Source organism: Podarcis cretensis (assembly GCF_951804945.1).
Source record: "Podarcis cretensis genome assembly, chromosome: 10".
NCBI classification, from domain to species: Eukaryota; Metazoa; Chordata; class Lepidosauria; order Squamata; family Lacertidae; genus Podarcis; species Podarcis cretensis.
This window is the reverse complement of record NC_137179.1, coordinates 7,494,198-7,511,760: the sequence shown is the minus strand read 5'-3', so window position 1 is coordinate 7,511,760 and position 17,563 is coordinate 7,494,198. Positions and strand designations below refer to the sequence as shown.

Below are 17,563 nucleotides of genomic sequence, written 5' to 3'. Positions count from 1 at the left end.
ACAAGGGTCAGGCTGCTCTTATTCCAGTATCCCAGAGACTGAGGCTCTTGGGGAGGGCCATTGTGATGTCACCGGAAGGGCCATTGTGACATCATGGGGTTGCCTACCCTTTCTCCATCATGTCAGAGCCTGAGACGCTTGGGAAGGAGCATTGCGATGTCATTGAGTGGGGCATTTGTGATGTCTAGGGGCTGCCAACTCCTGAACATCTGGAAAATAATCCAAATCTAAACTCTGCAGAATAAATCAGGAAAATCACACAGTTGTGCTCAGTTGGTGTCATTATTCAGGATGCAGAATCCAACTTCTCTTAACGCAGAATTTAGACTGATTGCCTGAATGAGGTTTTGTTTTGTTGTTGGTTTTTTATTGCCAAAATATACACACTGGCAGCGGAACAGGGGGTGGGGAGACCGCATCACCCCCAGCATGGGGTACCATCGCGGCCGCCCCCCTGGACATGCACCACGCCCCCAGGACGCACGCCCTCGGGGTGCGGGCCAGCCATGCCCCCACCTGCTTTCCGCCCCCAGTTCTGGAATATGCAGCTTTGCCACTGGATATACGCCCTGTCCCAGTCCCTCTAAGTGTCTCTGTTTTCCAGGGACGTCCAAGATTTAGAGAAGCAGTCCCGGTTTCTGATTTGATCCCGGAATGTCCCGCTTTTCCTTAGGACGTCCCTACTTTCAGCAAAGAAATGTTGGAGGGTATGGTAAGATGTGCCCTTTTTGATTGGAGAAATTCTGGAGTGTATGGAGTCATTCAACCGCTGAGCTATTTAAAGGGAAGTTTTTTTCGCACGCGTATTTATGGTATGATAAAAAAAGAATACAGTGGTGCCCCGCAAGACGAATGCCTCGCAAGACAGAAAACCCGCTAGACGAAAGGGTTTTCCGTTTTGGAGGTGCTTCGCAAAACGAGTTTCCTATGGGCTTGCTTCGCAAGACGAAAATGTCTTGCGAGTTCCTGCGGGGTTTTTTTCCTTCCCCCCCCCCTTTTCCTAAGCCGCTAAGCCGCTTATCAGCTGATCCACTAAGCCGCTAAGCCGCTTAACAGCTGATCCACTAAGCCGCTTATCAGCTGATCCGCTAAGCTGCTTAACAGCTGATCCACTAAGCCGCTTATCAGCTGATCCGCTAAGCCGCTTATCAGCTGATCCGCTAAGCCCCTAAGCCGCTAATAGCCCTAATCTGCTAAGCCGCTAATGGGCTTGCTTCGCAAGACAAAAAAAACGCAAGACGAAAAGACTCGCGGAACGGATTCTTTTCGTCTTGCAAGGCACCACTGTACTTAAAGGGTTTGAGAACCACATCTTTAAAGGATCTTTGATTGGAGTATGGAATAGGTATAAAAATGTATTAGAACCAAAGATTCCACATTGGTTATCACCATTAGAGGTTATGAGTATTAAAAAGATAAATATGAGCGGGAGATGGATAACATATGAGAAACTATTAAAAAAGGAAGGAAATAAGTGGAAATTGAAACCATATGAAGAAGTAAAAGAATATGTTAAGGATTGGTTGCATTATTTTCAGTTAAATGAAATGTTTAAAAAAGAGGTTTTAGAGAGGGGATATTCTGAAAAAGAATCTAGATTTCAACAAGAAATCTTAAACAATGAAGTGAAAATTTTATCTAAAATGTATAAAATATTGTTGGAATGGAATACTGTGGACGAAGAGGTTAAATCTGTTATGATTAGTTGGGCTAGAGATTTTGGATATAATATTGAATTTGAGAAATGGACTAAATTATGGAAGGATGGGTTAAAGTTTACAGCTTGTACAACGATTAAGGAAAATGTTATGAAGATGTTATATAGATGGTATATAACACCAGTAAAACTGGGTAAAATGTATAAAGTGTGTAATAAATGTTGGAAGTGTAAGGAGACAGAAGGAACATTTCACCATATGTGGTGGGAATGTAAGAAGGTAAAAAGCTTCTGGGAGATTATCTATAATGAGTTAAAGAAAATGCTGAAATATACTTTTGTTAAAAAACCAGAAGCTCTCTTGTTGGGAATACTGGATAATGAAATTAGTAAAAAAGATGTGAAATTAGTTTTGTATGCAGTAACAGCAGCCAGAATTTTGCTGGCACAGAAATGGAAACAGGAAGAGATGCCCACGAAAGAAGAATGGAGGATGAAACTGATGGAATACGCAGAAATGGACAGATTGACGGGGAGAATTAGGAACCAACGTGACCAGAGATTCTCCGAGGACTGGAAGAATTTTACAGAGTATATCAAAAATTTCTGTGATGAGCAAATAACGTTTGTTGGTTTTCAAGAAGCTCTGTGAAATTACTGTTAGAAATGTTGTTTTAAAAATATGATGTGATTAAGAGTATTTGAGTGCAATATAATATTGGGAAATGGGAGACGAGGATAAAAAATAAACGGAAAATTATCAGACAAGCTGAGGGAAGTTCTGGAAAAAAAGGTTTAAGTTAAAAATGGATGTATAAAATCTAATAAAAAATATTTATTGAAAAAAATAAAGGGAAGTTTTTCAAAGTTTACTGTTTTATTATGTTTTTAGATGTTGTTGGAAGATGCTCAGAGTCGCTGGGGCAATCTAATCAGATGGGGGGGCTATAAATACTAATATTATTATTATTATGGATTAGGACGTCCCTATTTGTATCAGAGAAACGTTGGCGGGTTGCATAGTCCTGGTTCCAGCCCATCTTACTTCCAGGGCTAGTCTATTGTTGCACACAAATGCTTCCAAGACACCTATAGTTTCTGGCTCTCTGCCGTCTGTCCTAATGAGGCAGAGATGGCTCCTGCTTCCCACCCGTCCACCCCCATCAGCCAAGACACTTGTTGCAAGCAATTTGAAGTCAATTGGATGAAAAGGAATAAATAGGTGGCTGTAGCAGTTTGTGGATGGCTGACTCGAGGCCACAGGCAATGATTAGAAGGTTTTCAGGTCCACAGCAAGGAAGGGACTTAAATTTGTCACAGTTTAGCTCCAGAAAGCGGGTGAATGTGCTGGAGGCTGGGCTACCTCTTGAGCAGCCGCTTGTATTCCCTCGGAAGAAAAGAGAACCCCATGACTCTACTTTTTCCCCTCCGTCTCCATTTTCAAAAGGCATCTGAACTTTAAAGCACATCTGCTCGGCTTTTCCATTCTCTCATCTAAATAAAGCAGCAGCCCAAGAAAGAAAGGATGTTTTTAAAAAGGCATTATTGGAAAAAGCTAAAAAAGATGGGGGGGATTATTGTCACACAATATTTATATCCTGCCTTGATACCAAAGAGCACAGCGGGGTCTGCATGGAGGTTACTGCGTTTTATTGGGGCTTAAGGTAAAAAAGACAAAGGGGGGACGCGGGTGGCGCCTTGGGTTAAACCACAGAGCCTAGGACTTGCCAATCAGAAGGTCGGCGGTTTGAATCCCCACAACGGGGTGAGCTCCCGTTGTTTGGTCCCTGCTCCTGCACAAAGTGCAAGTGGATAAATAGGTACCGCTCTGGCGGGAAGGTAAACGGCATTTCCGTGCACTGCTCTGGTTCGCCAGAAGCGGCTTAGTCATGCTGGCCACATGACCCGGAAGCTATACACCGGCTCCCTCGGCCAATAAAGCGAGATGAGTGCCGCAACCCCAGAGCCAGCCATGACTGGACCTAATGGTCAGGGGTCCCTTTACCCTTTAAGGTTAAAATGATAAAGGACCCCCAACCCCTGGACGGTTAAGTCCAGTCAAAGGGGACTATGGGGTTGTGGCACTCATCTCATTTTCAGGTCGAGGGAGCTGGCGTTTGTCCACAGACAGCATGACTAAACTGCTACTGGCGCACGGAGGGCAGTGACGAGTGCCAGAGCGCATGGAAATGCCATTTACCTTCCCACCGCAGCAGTACCTATTTATCTACTTGCATGCTTTCGAACTGCTAGGTTGGCAGGAGTTAGGATAGGGCAACTGGAGCCAGGTCAGAATTCCAGCCTTAGCTATGCTAAGTAAAAGCCCATTGATTTTAATGGGTTTACTCCAAGTTTGAATCCAGCACCAGGTTTCTCTAGCTCTAAGTCCAATGTACCCTCCACAGTAATTTTAATATTCTTTTAGAGTAGGGCTGTCATCATCCCCAACCTCTTTAAAAAAATATTAGTTGAACAAAGTTTCAGTTAGTTCATTAATCAAATAACTCTGCGTAGAACGATTGTTTCGAAGGAGCAAAGAATTGTTTATGACAATGTACGTAGATGTCCATAAAAGCATCATACCGGAACTCACATTTTCTCCCGTGTGAGATTGGAGGAGGACTTAACAATGATTGTTGTAGTAATAATACATTTATATCCCACAGTTAATAATGACTGTAGTCATTGTCATTGTTGTAGTAATACATTTATATCTGCAAAGAATGCCTTTAGTGAAAAGGTGAAATAGACATTTTGTTACAGCCCTAGTTTACATGTCTGTCTGTCTGTCTGTCTGTCTGTCTGTCTGTCTGTCTGTCTGTCTCTCCACACGTGTGTCTATGTACTCTCATCACAATATGAGGAGCTTGGGATTGTATTTCAAAAAGAAAACGTCTCTAACAAAAGCAACGTGGAGCCTTGTGGAGGTTTTGAAAGAACAAGTCGCTCCTTCCATGGAATGTTGAAGGAGCAAAACACTTTAATGCACATTGATTAAACATTTGGATTCAACTGTTCGATACCTCCCAGCATTTCATTATCAAAATGTTACCATCTGTGAAGCGGCAGACAAAATATAATAGCAAAAAATTTCTCATCTCCCTTGAATCTCATTTGGTGTGCCTTTTGTTCAGCAAGTTCATCAATAATCTTCTTTAAATAGTCTTGCTTGGCTGTTTTTCAACAGGCAAATGTTACCAGGCCCCCAAGCGCCTCTATCTCTCATCACAACAGCAATCTGAGACGGCGAGTCTGTGCACATTTACTTAGGAACAAACTCCACTGAACTCAAGAGGATTTGATCTTCATAGGCTCCCAGTACGTTTCCAAGCACAGTTCAAAGTGTTGGTGCTGACCTTTAAAGCCCTAAATGGCCTTGGTCCAGTATACCTGAAGGAGCGTCTCCACCTCCATCGTTCTGCCCGGACACTGAGGTCCAGCGCTGAGGGCCTTCTGGCGGTTCCCTTGCTGAGAGAAGTGAGGTTACAGGGAACCAGGCAGAGGGCCTTCTCGGTAGTGGCACCCGCCTTGTGAAACGCCCTCCCACCAGATGTCAAGGCAATAAACAACTACAGTGGTACCTTGGGTTACAAACGCTTCAGGTTACATACGCTTCAGGTTACACACTCTGCTAACCCAGAAATAGTGCTTCAGGTTAAGAACTTTGCTTCAGGATGAGAGCAGAAATTGTGCTCTGGCGGCACGGCAGCAGCAGGAGGCCCCATTAGCTAAAGTGGTGCTTCAGGTTAAGAACAGTTTCAGGTTAAGAACGGACCTCCGGAACGAATTAAGTACTTAACCCGAGGTACCACTGTATTTTACCTTTAAAAGACAACTGAAGTTTAGGGAAGTTTTTAATGTCTGACGCTGTATTGTTTTTAATATTTGGTTGGAAGCCGCACAGAGTGGCTGGGGAAACCCAGCCAGATGGGCAGGGTGTAAATAATAAATTATTATTATTATTATTATTATTATTATTATTATTATTATTGCTTCCAAGCACTGGCGGAGGAAGGGGTGGGTGGTGGGTGCGGCCTGCCCCAGGTGTCATCCCTGAGGGGTGGGGTTGACATCGCCGTCCTGCCCCCCTGGGATGCTAGCCCCGCTCCAGGTGGACAGCTAGCTCCGCCTCTGCTTCCAAGAGGGCCTGGTGAAATCCAAGGATTTTATAAAACCGGCACAGTTGTGCAGCCAGCTTCCAGCAGCAGGTCATTCCCACTGGGTTGGACCCTGAAGGGGCAACAACAAAGGAATTAGTACCTTTGTCATTTTGTGTTTGGGACAAAGGCAAAGGTATCACCCTGTTTGATTTTGATTGCTTTTTGTTTGGTTTGGTTTTGTGTCTGGGAAGATGAGTGTTATGGCACTAAGTTGCAGTTATGTGTATTGCATTCCCCCCTTACTTGTATGTTAGCAGTCACAGATCTGGTCAAGGTGTGAGAGACTCACACTCCCTGCTGACGTTCTGGTGCAGGACTTAAGTCTTTATCATTCCAGCAGGCACTGTCAGGTAGCATTTGGTTTTACAATACAGTGGTACCTCGGGTTAAGAACTTAATTTTTTCTGGAGGTCTGTTCTTAACCTGAAACCCTTCTTAACCTGAGGTACTACTTTAGCTAATGGGGCCTCCCGCTGCTGCCACCGCCACCGCACGATTTCTGTTCTCATCCTGAAGCAAAGTTCTTAACCCGAGGTACTATTTCTGGGTTAGCAGAGTCAGTAACCTGAAGCGTCTGTAACCTGAAGCGTCTGTAACCTGAGGTACCACTGTAATTATTTATTGTTCTAAACATCAGGAACGTTTCTTTCGGGAAATGTCAGCCAGTCAAATAAACCACACACACACAAAATGAACTTTCCTTGGGCAACAGTTACATGTTTTTGAAGGTTTCCTCCATTAATGGTAAAGGGACCCCTGACCGTTAGGTTCAGTCACGGACGACTCTGGGGTTGCAGCGCTCATCTCATTTTACTGGCCGAGGGAGCCAGCGTACAGTTTCCGGGTCATGTGGCCAGCATGACTAAGCCGCTTCTGGCGAACCAGAGAAGCACACGGAAACACCGTTTACCTTCCCGCCGGAGTGGTACCTATTTATCTACTTGCACTTTGACATGCTTTCGAACTGCTAGGTTGGCAGGAGCAGGGACCGAGCAATGGGAGCTCACCCCGTCACGGGGATTCAAACCGCCAAGTCCTAGGCTCTGTGGTTTAACCCACAGCGCCACCCGTGTCCCTGTGTTTCCTCCATTAGCAGGTGACAAATTTTTATTCAGCTGTGTGTATAAATAGCTGGGTGTTTTTTCATGATGATTCATTTTTTTAACAAGCAATTGCTTTGCATGTTTTTATTGCCATGATTGGAACCCAACACTTGGTCGTTCCTTCAACTTCACATCTATATTGAGATCCGCAGAGGAATCGGCAATATACAACTCTGCCTGTTTGCCATTCCCAATGACGGATATGTAGATAGGATTAACATAACAGCCTGCCTTTTCCTAGTGCAGTTTGATCTTCCATGCATTTTTCATATTCTATTGTAGATAGATCATATCCTTCCATTGCGCATATTGATTGATTGCTGTTTCTCTGCAATGCACCCGCACCCCCTTGGTGACTGGAGGATGATAAATTATTGAAATAAAGACATTTAAAGATAGCAAAGTCCCCCTAGATCATCCGCACCCCTAACTGTACTCCCCTCCACCCTCCCAGCAACTCACAATTGCAATGAATTATTCTCAGCTAGTGTCTTGCTCCGCTTGTTTGCTGCAGAGTTATCATGCCCTGTGCAAGGTTGCTTTTCTCGTCTGAGCTAGGTATGGCCCAGGGTTCCATGTCTGTGCCTGCGGAGGCCAGCAGGTGGCTGAGAATTATGAGAATTCTCTCTCCTCTGCTCACGGTCTGCTTTGCTCAGCCAAGTACAGCAAGAAGCAGAAGAACGCGGGATTTTAGTCATGGCAACTTCTTGAAGCTGTTTCCACAGCAGAAGAAGTGGTTGCAGCTAAAATATGAGATCACTTGCCCTACCCCTACTGCTGCTCGCATCAGTTGATCCTTTTCGTGTGACAAAGCCTTTGAAACAAAACTTAAAAAAAAATTCCTTCCAGTAGCACCTTAGAGACCAACTAAGTTTGTTATTGGTATGAGCTTTCGTGTGCATGCACCAAATGACAAACTTAGTTGGTCTTTAAGGTGCTACTGGAAGGATTTTTTTTATTTTGTTTCGACTAGGGCAGACCAACACGGCTACCTAGCTGTAACTAAAGCCTTTGAAAAATTCCAAAATCCGCATTAGGGTGATGCCTTTCTTGGGCCGGCCAAAATATCACAGATGGGTGTGCCAGCTTCCAGCTTCCCCAGAATTCTTCTTCAAATCACTGGCTGAAGGTCACCTGAGCACTTGATGAAGAGTACTGGAGAACTCCAAAGCTTTCCCATTATTTTGGGATATACTTTATAAACTGGGTGTTTTGCTATGGTGTGTGTGTGTGTGTGTGCATAGATAGATAGGTATGCACACATGTTTTGCTTTTTTGGACTCTCCTTGGCAGCATGGCTATGGGGGCTGTCGCTAACAAATCCTGCTTTTCAGGAGTGACCCTCACACTGCTGCTTTTCAAGACCCAACTTGGCCCTCTCCAAAGACTTTCTACCCTTCCCTACCTGCAGGATCAGAGCAATTCCACCGATGGCTGACAAATAATTTCTTCCTTGCCCCATTTCTGAGAACAGCTCAGCCGGTCACCAGCCGAAGCTTCTTCCAATGGAATATCGCCATGCATCACAACAGAAACAGAGACAAAGACTAGCACCAGTCCACAGTGGCTGTGCTAACCTGTGACCCTCCCAATATTGGCACTCCAATTTCCATCAGTGCCAGCCACCATGGGCAATGGTCAGGGATGATGGAAGTTGTAGTCATGCATCATTTAGCAGGCCACACCTTCGCTGCCCCAGCCTTCAGACATCAGTGGCTTTTCATTCTTCTCCCGCTACGCTCAGAAGCTGCCGGGTACGTTTCCGATAATACCACTGGTGATACAACTCTGCAGAACTAAAATGCAGAATGTGAAACCTTGGGCTTTGTTACAGGGGCTTACTCAAAGGGGCTTCCTTGCTCTCCGATCCATTATGGCCAGGCTGCCCTCTGGGATCTCCTGAAACTCCCTCCTTCCTAATGGAAGCTAATGCAGCATTAGCTAATGGGGTGATTTAATTAGGTCTAAATGCTCGGGTTGGTGGAGGTTGCCCATCCTCCACAATTTGCTGGGCTCTCAGAGATAATGAAGAAGCATTCGCCAGGAGGGATCCCTGCCTGTCTGAGACCTAGTGCTGCAGCAGCCAGCTGCTGGTTGTGGTTTTGGTACCCGCATGGCCATATAAGAAGACAGGAGTGCCTGGTGTGCTCTGGTCTATGAGGTCACGAAGAGTCGGACACGACTAACGACTAAACAACAACAATGGCCATATAAATTGTAGAGTTGGAAGGGACCCCGATTGTCATCTATTCAAAAGCCCTACAATGCAGGAATCTCAAAACAGATGGAGTCTAGTGCCCAGATCAGGGGGAGTAATAAAAGGTAAAGCTAAAGGGACCCCTGATCGTTAGGTCCAGTCGCAGACGACTCTGGGGTTGCAGTGCTCATCTCGCTTTATTGGCCGAGGGAGCTGGGGTACAGCTTCCAGTCATGTGGCCAGCATGACTAAGCCGCTTCTGGCGAACCAGAGCAGCGCACGGAAATGCCATTTACTTTCCCGCTGGAGCGGTACCTATTTATCTACTTGCACTTTGACGTGCTTTTGAACTGCTAGGTTTAAAAGAGATGGGACCGAACAACGGGAGCTCACCCAGTCGCAGGGATTTGAACCGCCGACCTTCTGATCGGCAAGCCCTAGGCTCTGTGGTTTAGAGTGGCACTCTATTCTGCCTTGGTCAGACCACAGCTGGAATACTGTGTCCAGTTCTGGGCGCCACAATTTAAGAAGGATGTTGACTGTAGGATTGTTAGGGAAGGTAGGAGAGGGTTTATTGTTTGGGTATTATCCCTCCACATTCATACTAGTAAGTAAACAGCAGAGCACATTCCCTTTGCAACTTATTGGAAGCAAGTTGATGATTCATTCAAATCCTTTAATTAAGCAGTCCAGTCTGGATTGTTCCTGGTAACTTTCCCCTTTAATTGCTCAGTCCCTGCTCCTGCCAACCTAGCCGTTTGAAAGCACGTCAAAGTGCAAGTAGATAAATAGGTACCGCTCCGGCGGGAAGGTAAACGGCGTTTCCGTGTGCTGCTCTGGTTCGCCAGAAGTGGCTTAGTCATGCTGGCCACATGACCCGGAAGCTGTACGCCGGCTCCCTTGGCCAATAAAGCAAGATGAGCACCGCAACCCCAGAGTCGGCCATGACTGGACCTAATGGTCAGGGGTCCCTTTACCTTTCATACAAAGATCAATTGGGGAGCAGCTTGTTCACCAGGATAAAGAGGAATGGCCAAAATTCTGCAGACTGCAAACAGGCCAGGCTACCTGCAATTGGCGCATCTAGGCCGTTGCCAGAGGCACAGAAGGAGGATGCAAACTGCTATAAACAAGGCAAGATACATCCCAAGGGGTTTTTTTGGTGGGAGGGTGTCCATCCACAGCTTTCCCCAGAACCTCTCTCGCCACCATGCCAGCAATTGCTGGAATATCCTGCTTGCCTTTTGATTACAGCCCTGGAGCGATCAAATTCGCTTCATTCCATTCTTAAGAGTTCCATTAGTCCGCCAATATACCTTTTAAATTAAACTCAGCCTTTATGTCTCTGGGGAGATTTGGGCCAAGAGTAAGTTATTGCCAGGGAAGGAGAGTGGCAGAGAACAAAGGAATCAAGAGTTTCACAGCCCGGTGCTGGCGGCCAACCTCTGTCATAAGGCACCAGGTGAAAATTTTGGGATGGCACAGCAAGATTTTTAAGAATGGCCAAAGGTATTTTGCCCTAGCAGTGCACCTGCAAGGCTATTGCCAGGGGAATGATGCTGAGCAAATCTTGGAATAGCAGGAATGCAATAGAGCAGGAAGGCTTGCTACATCATTCAGCCATGAACAAGCACAAAAGCTGGCGGTGTAGGACTTGGAGACTATGTATACAGATTGGAAAATGTGCACATTGCCTGGGGAATGTACAAAATGCACCCGAGATAGGCACATTCCGCAAGTCCTGTTGGGGAATTGTGCAGAATGGCTAGAGAATGTGCATAATTCAGGTGATGTATGCACATTTCCCAAGGCCTGCTGGAGATTATGCTTCGTGGAAGGATTATGTGCACATTTTCCAGGAGACCTGGTGAATGTGCACAATGGCCAGCTGTTAGGATTGGCCAAGCTGGCTGGGGCTCTGGGGAGTCCAGCCGCATCTGGATGATCACAAGTTCTCAAGAAACACAGATCCAATTTAAAGGAAAAGATTTCCGCTGGTCAGGAATCAGAAAATAGGACATTTCCTTTACTTGTATATAAAAAGTATGACTTCTGCTTTACTTGTATATAAAATTATATAGGTGTGATTGATTTGATCTCTCACACCTTTCTCAAAACTGAACCAAGCCAGCTTAAAAATACAGCCTGTCGTAAAACTATTGAAAGGTTTCCAAGAAGCACAACTGTTTAAGAATCCAGACATGAAACTATGAAATTAGCATCCTCTGCTTCTTCCTGCAAACACCCCTCCCATTGGTCACCACAACTGAACTAGGCAGCTAGGATGTCCCTGTGTAAGTCTGGTTTAGCGATGGATAAGGGCCAATAACAATAAAGCTATGGTTTTCCCAGTAGTGATGTAAGGAAGTGAAAGCTGGACCATAAAGAAGGCTGATCGCCAATGAATTGATGCTTTTGAATTATGGTGCTGGAGGAGACTCTTGAGAGTCCCATGGACTGCAAGAAGATCAAACCGATCCATTCTGAAGGAAATCAGCCCTGAGTGCTCACTGGAAGGACAGATTGTGAAGCTGAGGCTCCAATACTTTGGCCACCTCATGAGAAGAGAAGACTCCCTGGAAAAGACCCTGGTGTTGGGAAAGATGGAGGGCACAAGGAGAAGGGGACGACAGAGGACGAGATGGTTGGACAGTGTTCTCGAAGCTACCAGCATGAGTTTGACCAAACTGCGGGAGGCAGTGGAAGACAGGAGTGCCTGGCATGCTCTGGTCCAGGGGGTCACGAAGAGTTGGACACGACTAAACGACTAAACAACAACAACAAGGGCCAATAAACTGACTCTGAATCCTGGCAAGAGGGAGGCAGGGGTGGTAGTGGTCCCCAAGTCCAGATAATTTTGCCAATTGTCTTCTTCGGATGAGGTCATTCTCCCCCTGAGCAGGTTCACAGTCTGGGAGTGCTCCTGAATCCATAGACCCATAGAATTGTAGAGTTGGAAGGGACCCTGAGGCTCATCTAGTCCAATGCAGGAATCTCAACCAAAGTATCCATGATGGATGGCCATCTAACCTCTGCTTAAGGACCTTCAAGGAAGGAGAGTCCACCTCTGAGGTCTCTCACACTGGCTCTCCGGGTTTGCAGGTAGGGGTCTCTCCCGCCCCGACCTGGCCAAAGCGATCTATGCGATGGTCACCTCCAGGCTTGACTACTGTAATTCACTCTATGCGGGGCTGCCCTTGAAGCTGTCCCAGAAACTCCAGCGGGTGCAGAATGCTGCAGCGAGGCTCCTCACAGGGTCCCTGCCATGGGAGCATATTCACCCAGTGCTTTTCCAGCTGCACTGGCTCCCGGTGGAGTACAGGGTCAGATTTAAGGTGCTGGTTTTGACCTTTAAAGCCCTTCACGGCCTAGGACCCTCGTACCTACGGGACCCCCTCTCCCGGTATGTCCTGCAGAGAGCCTTAAGGTCCATAAATAGCAACACCCTAGAGGTCCTGGGCCCTAAGGAAGTCAGATTAGCCTCAACCAGAGCCAGGGCCTTTTCAACACTGGCTCTGGCCTAGTGGAACGCTCTGTCTCATGAGACCAGGGCCCTGCGGGATCTGATTTGTTTCCGCAGGGCCTGTAAGACAGAGTTGTTCTCCCTGGCATCAATTTGATTCCCTCCCCCTCTTCTTTTTTCCTTTCTCCTCCTGTGAAGGAACTCCTATTTGGGGACTTCCCTGGCTTTTTTCTGACCCATGTAGGACCAGTCTGGAAAGTTAGCCTTGGTGAAGGCTTGATGTTTCATCCCCCCAAAAGTTTTTGATTTGAGTTTCCATTGAAATGAGGCTGTATTTTAATGTTTTAATGTTTTAATGTTGTATTTTAATCTTGGTTTTAAGTTGTACTTCAATCAATTTGTTTTTATATCAGGTGTTAGCCGCCCTGAGTCCGGTCTTGGCTGGGGAGGGAGGGATGTAAATTATTATTATTATTATTATTATTATTATTATTATTATTATCTAGTCCAATGCAGGAATCTCAACCAAAGCATCCATGATGGATGGCCATCTGACCTCTGCTTAAGGACCTCCAAGGAAGGAGAGTCCACCTCTGAGGTCTCTCACACTGGCTCTCCAGGTTTCCAGGTAGGGGTCTCTCCCAGCCCTGTTTGGAGAGGCACGGGTTAAACCTGGGACCTTCTGCATGCCAATGAGATAAGGACATAAGAAGAGCCTGCTGGACAAGGCCAACGGCCCACCAACATCCTGATCCCACAGTGGCCAACCAGATGTCTGTGGCAAGCAAGCAGGAGCTAGGTTTGTATCCATCATCTCCACCTGTAGCAGCAGGCTCCATAGTTTAAGTCCGTTCTGCGTGAAGAAATGCTTTTATCTCTCCCGAATCTTTGGACGGCCATCTTCATTGGATTCCCACAAATTCTGCTGTTACGAGAGAGGGACAAAATCTTTCAAAAGAAAAGAATCCCAAACACAGGGACCTTTTTCTCATGGGGGAGCTGCTCTACCTCCTCAATAATTTGGGTTGCCCTTTTCTGAACTCCAACTCTTTCCCAGATACTCTTAACACTGAGCTATGGCCACCACACACACAGAGCGAGGCTATTTACACAATTTATGCATAAGATTGTGGAGTGCAGGGGCTAGTGGTTGCCTTTCCCTGCCACTCTTGCTAGTAGAATCACCTTCCTGTGAATGTGTTGTGGGATGCTGTTGCTGCTTTTTAAATTTTATTTTTAAACTAAGTTTCTAGACCATATGACTGAAGGTGTGCCTGAAAGTGCTCCCGTATTTTTCATTTAAGGTTGGTTCACCAGCTATAGCTCTTCTTTTTCAAAAAAAGCAAAAAGCTAAATTTCTAGGCCTTATGACTGTGCAGGGCAGTCTGGTAAAAGGAAAGGTTTTTGTTGATGCTTTCTTGTTTCTCAACCAGGTGTTCACACCTGTCCTCTGTTTCCATTAGCCTTTTTGGCTCTCCTGGGGCATTTCAGGCAGATGCGGAGCGGGGGGTGATTGCTAATTCCTGGCACAAAATTGCTGATGGACAGGATCACCAGGAACCCTTTGACTTAACACCCAAAAACAAATCTCCTCTTTTCCCCCCAAAGCAGCCTCACGTCCTGCCAACCTTGACATCGCTTGCGGGCAGCCGGCCGGCCGGCCTACTGAGCCTCCTGTCAACTCTTAGAAGACGAGTTTTGATCTGACGACACTGGGAAAATAAAGTCTCAGAAGAAAGGGGCTGAAGAATCTCTACCGGGGTGCCAAGAAACAGGGGAGATGTGAGCAGCGAGGGCAAAAGAGGTTCAGCAACAAGGTCTCTGGTTGCAAGAATGCCTGCCAGAGGCATTGGTGGGTAGCCAAAGTCTCAGGGTGCAAAGTTGCCTCTGGGAAAATAAAGATGGCAAATGGCTTGAGTCTCACTGGCACTGTACTTTGCTGGACGCACAGAAATCCTGTAAACACAGGGCAAATGTTTTGTGCCTCGGGGCCACATTGGCCTCCAAGGGGCTGCATGCTGGTGGTGGGAAAATCTAGGGGGGAAGGGCCTTCTCTTCAGACTCGGCGCCAGAGCTGTCAGGCAGAGGTAAGCCATGGGGATGTAGCAGATCTTTGTGAATGGGTGTCCTCAGGCTAATCAAACTATCAGAAGGATGTTCCAGAAACTCTGGGCAAGGCAAGCCAAGTCTGGAGATGCAGATCATCTGTTGGACAAAGTCCCAGCATTCAAGAACAACCAACAGAAGGGGAAAATGGGTCAGGCTTCTAGTGGATAAAGAAGGGTGAAGAGCCAGGCAAACAGAGACCAGACTGGAGATTTCAGCCAGTATCCCAGTGCCTCCCACACACTGCAAAAGCACATAGGCATGTGAGGCGAAGCTGCTGTGGATTGCTAGAAGGCTGGCAAAATAGTCCATGCAGTCGAGCGAGCTGAAGGAATAGAGAGTGGGGATTTCAACCCTGGTCTCCAGGGTCATTGTCCCACCCTCTAACCACTGCGCTGGACACGCTTTCTTCTGCTGCTTCCCATAGTTAAACTGTGGGATTCACTGCCACAAGACAGAGCGATGACTTGGGTCCTGATTACAGGCATCGGGTTGGCCACTGTGAGAACAGGACGCTGGACTGAATGAGCCTTTGATCAAAAAGGGCTCCTGTGGGAAATTGCAGTCAAACGTAACTATGCATGAGTGCTAGTTAGTGCATGAAGGGGTTAAGACCAGAGAGTTCTGTTCCTAGATTCAGTTAGCTCACACCCCCTCACCTCCATGAGGGAGGCAGCTGCTTCTCTTCCTGTTCCTCACTTACTCTTCCATGTAGCTGACCAGAGCGGACATGTCTGAACCAGTGGCAGAGCAATATGCTGCAGCCCCCAGAACAGAGAACAGGCGGGGGCATGGGTGGCACATGTCCGGGGGACATGGTGCGATGCCCACGGGGGCATGGTGAACAGCACGGGGTTGTGCATCGGGGGGGCAGCCACGATGGCACCCTTTCCCCTAATGGTACCCAGTGCAACCTGCTCCCCCGCCCCCCCTTTGTACGCCAGTGGTCTGAACTTGCTCCAAGTTTGGACTGCTTGCTTGAAACTAGATTGTGTATTTGTGTACTCTACTCCTTGCTGCTGCATGGAACAATTCATGAACCAGACCTTTGGATTTAGTAAGTAAAGCTTTTAAACTTATTTAAGAGTGTGTGGTCTGTTCATTGCAAGAAGGATAGGGTAAAGATAAAAGGACCCCTGACCGTTAGGTCCAGTCGCGGACGACTCTAGGGTTGCGGCGCTCATCTCACTTTACTGGCCGAGGGAGCTGGTGTACAGCTTCTGGATCATGTGCCAGCATGACTAAGCCGCTTCTGGTGAACCAGAGCAGCGCACGGAAATGCCGTTTACCTTCCTGCCAGTGTGGTACCTATTTATCTACTTGCACTTTGACGTGCTTTCGAACTGCTAGGTTGGCAGGAGCAGGGACCGAGCAACGGGAGCTCACCCTGTTGCGGGGATCCGAACTGCAGACCTTCTGATCGGCAAGCCCAAGAGGCCCAGTGGTTTAGACCACAGCGCCACCCACGTCCCTAAGAAGGATAGAGAGGGGGACAAATAGCTTTAAAGCAGGCCAAATGGGACATGGGAAAGGGTCTAACAACTCATATCCCCACACTATTCTGCTGGTTAACTCTGAGGGTGCTTATAAACTCTGCTGGGAGCTCTCTACCATTGGAAAATGTACATTTTGAATCTAGGTGCCCAGCCAATTCTTTTGCTAATGACCGACACGTGGGTCAGATCTATTTTCCACCTCCACACTTCTTATGTCTAGATCCTGGACTCCTGACAAGTCAACCATGCAACGCTCTTCCATCAACTACAGACTCTTTCTTACCAGAATGTCTCAAACGGAAAGCAAAGTAGCCTGAAGAATTTTAACGCTCATTGCCCAGCGTTACTCCTAACGAGGCAAAATGCAGATGTACAGATTGAGCTTGACACCTTGTCCCTCCTCCGCCCCCCCCCCCCCCGTCGTCCCCCCTCCCACCATACGGCCTGCATTATGTCTTTGAAGGCTCAGGCCCCATGGGAGATTAGCCAGGGCCAGCTTAGTTCCAAAGGATGTGTGAATCACACACAGTTGCAGCAGTGGTGGCAGATTAGTCAGTGTTGATTATCTCATTCTCCAAAATGTTCCTTTGGATGGCTGGGAATATTAAGCTGAAATGCTACTCAAGTTTGCTTTTTTCCACCTGGAAAAGCCACACTGTGAAAGCAAAGGAAGAAGGGGACCGATGAGGCTGTGCAACCCTAAATGAGGGGGTCTCGTGGTTGCCATTACAAACCTGACTGCACAGCTCCAAGCTCTGACACTCAGCATCAGTTTATGCCAGGGGTTCCCAGGAAGCTGGTGGCGTTGTGGTCTAAACCACAGAGCCTCTTGGGCTTCCTGATCGGAAGGTCGGCGGTTTGAATCCCTGCAATGGAGTGAGCTCCCATTGCTCTGCCCCAGCTGCTGCCGACCTAAATAATAATAATAATAATAATAATAATAATAATAATAAATTTTATTTATACCCCGCCCTCCCCCGCCAAGACTGGGCTCAGGGCAGCTAACACCAGGTAAAAACAATTGATTAAAATACAACAAAAACAAGATTAAGTACAACATTAAAATGCAGCCTCATTTCAGTAGAAACTCAAATCAAAAACTTTTGGGGGATGAAAACGTCACATCTTCACCAAGGCTAACTATCCAGACTGGTCCTACGTTGGCCGGAAATAAGCCAGGGAAGTCCCCAAATAGGAGTTCCATCGCATAAGGAGAAAGGAAAAAGGAAAGAGGGGGAGGGAATCAAATTGATGCCAGGGAGAACAACTCTGTCTTACAGGCCCTGCTGAAAGAAATCAGATCCTGCAGGGCCCTAGTCTCATGAGACAGAGCGTTCCACCAGGCCGGAGCCAGTGTTGAAAAGGCCCTGGCTCTGGTTGA

At 46.9% G+C, this 17,563-nt stretch overlaps 1 long non-coding RNA gene across 1 annotated transcript; it reads left to right on the top strand.

Annotated features, from left to right (window-relative positions):
• The first annotated feature begins 250 nt into the window (after positions 1-250).
• Positions 251-8,313, top strand: LOC307225354. Its single transcript, XR_013842923.1, has 3 exons — positions 251-344; positions 4,845-4,975; positions 8,255-8,313. It is a non-coding gene; the product is annotated as an uncharacterized lncRNA (long non-coding RNA).
• The last annotated feature ends 9,250 nt before the right edge of the window (positions 8,314-17,563 follow it).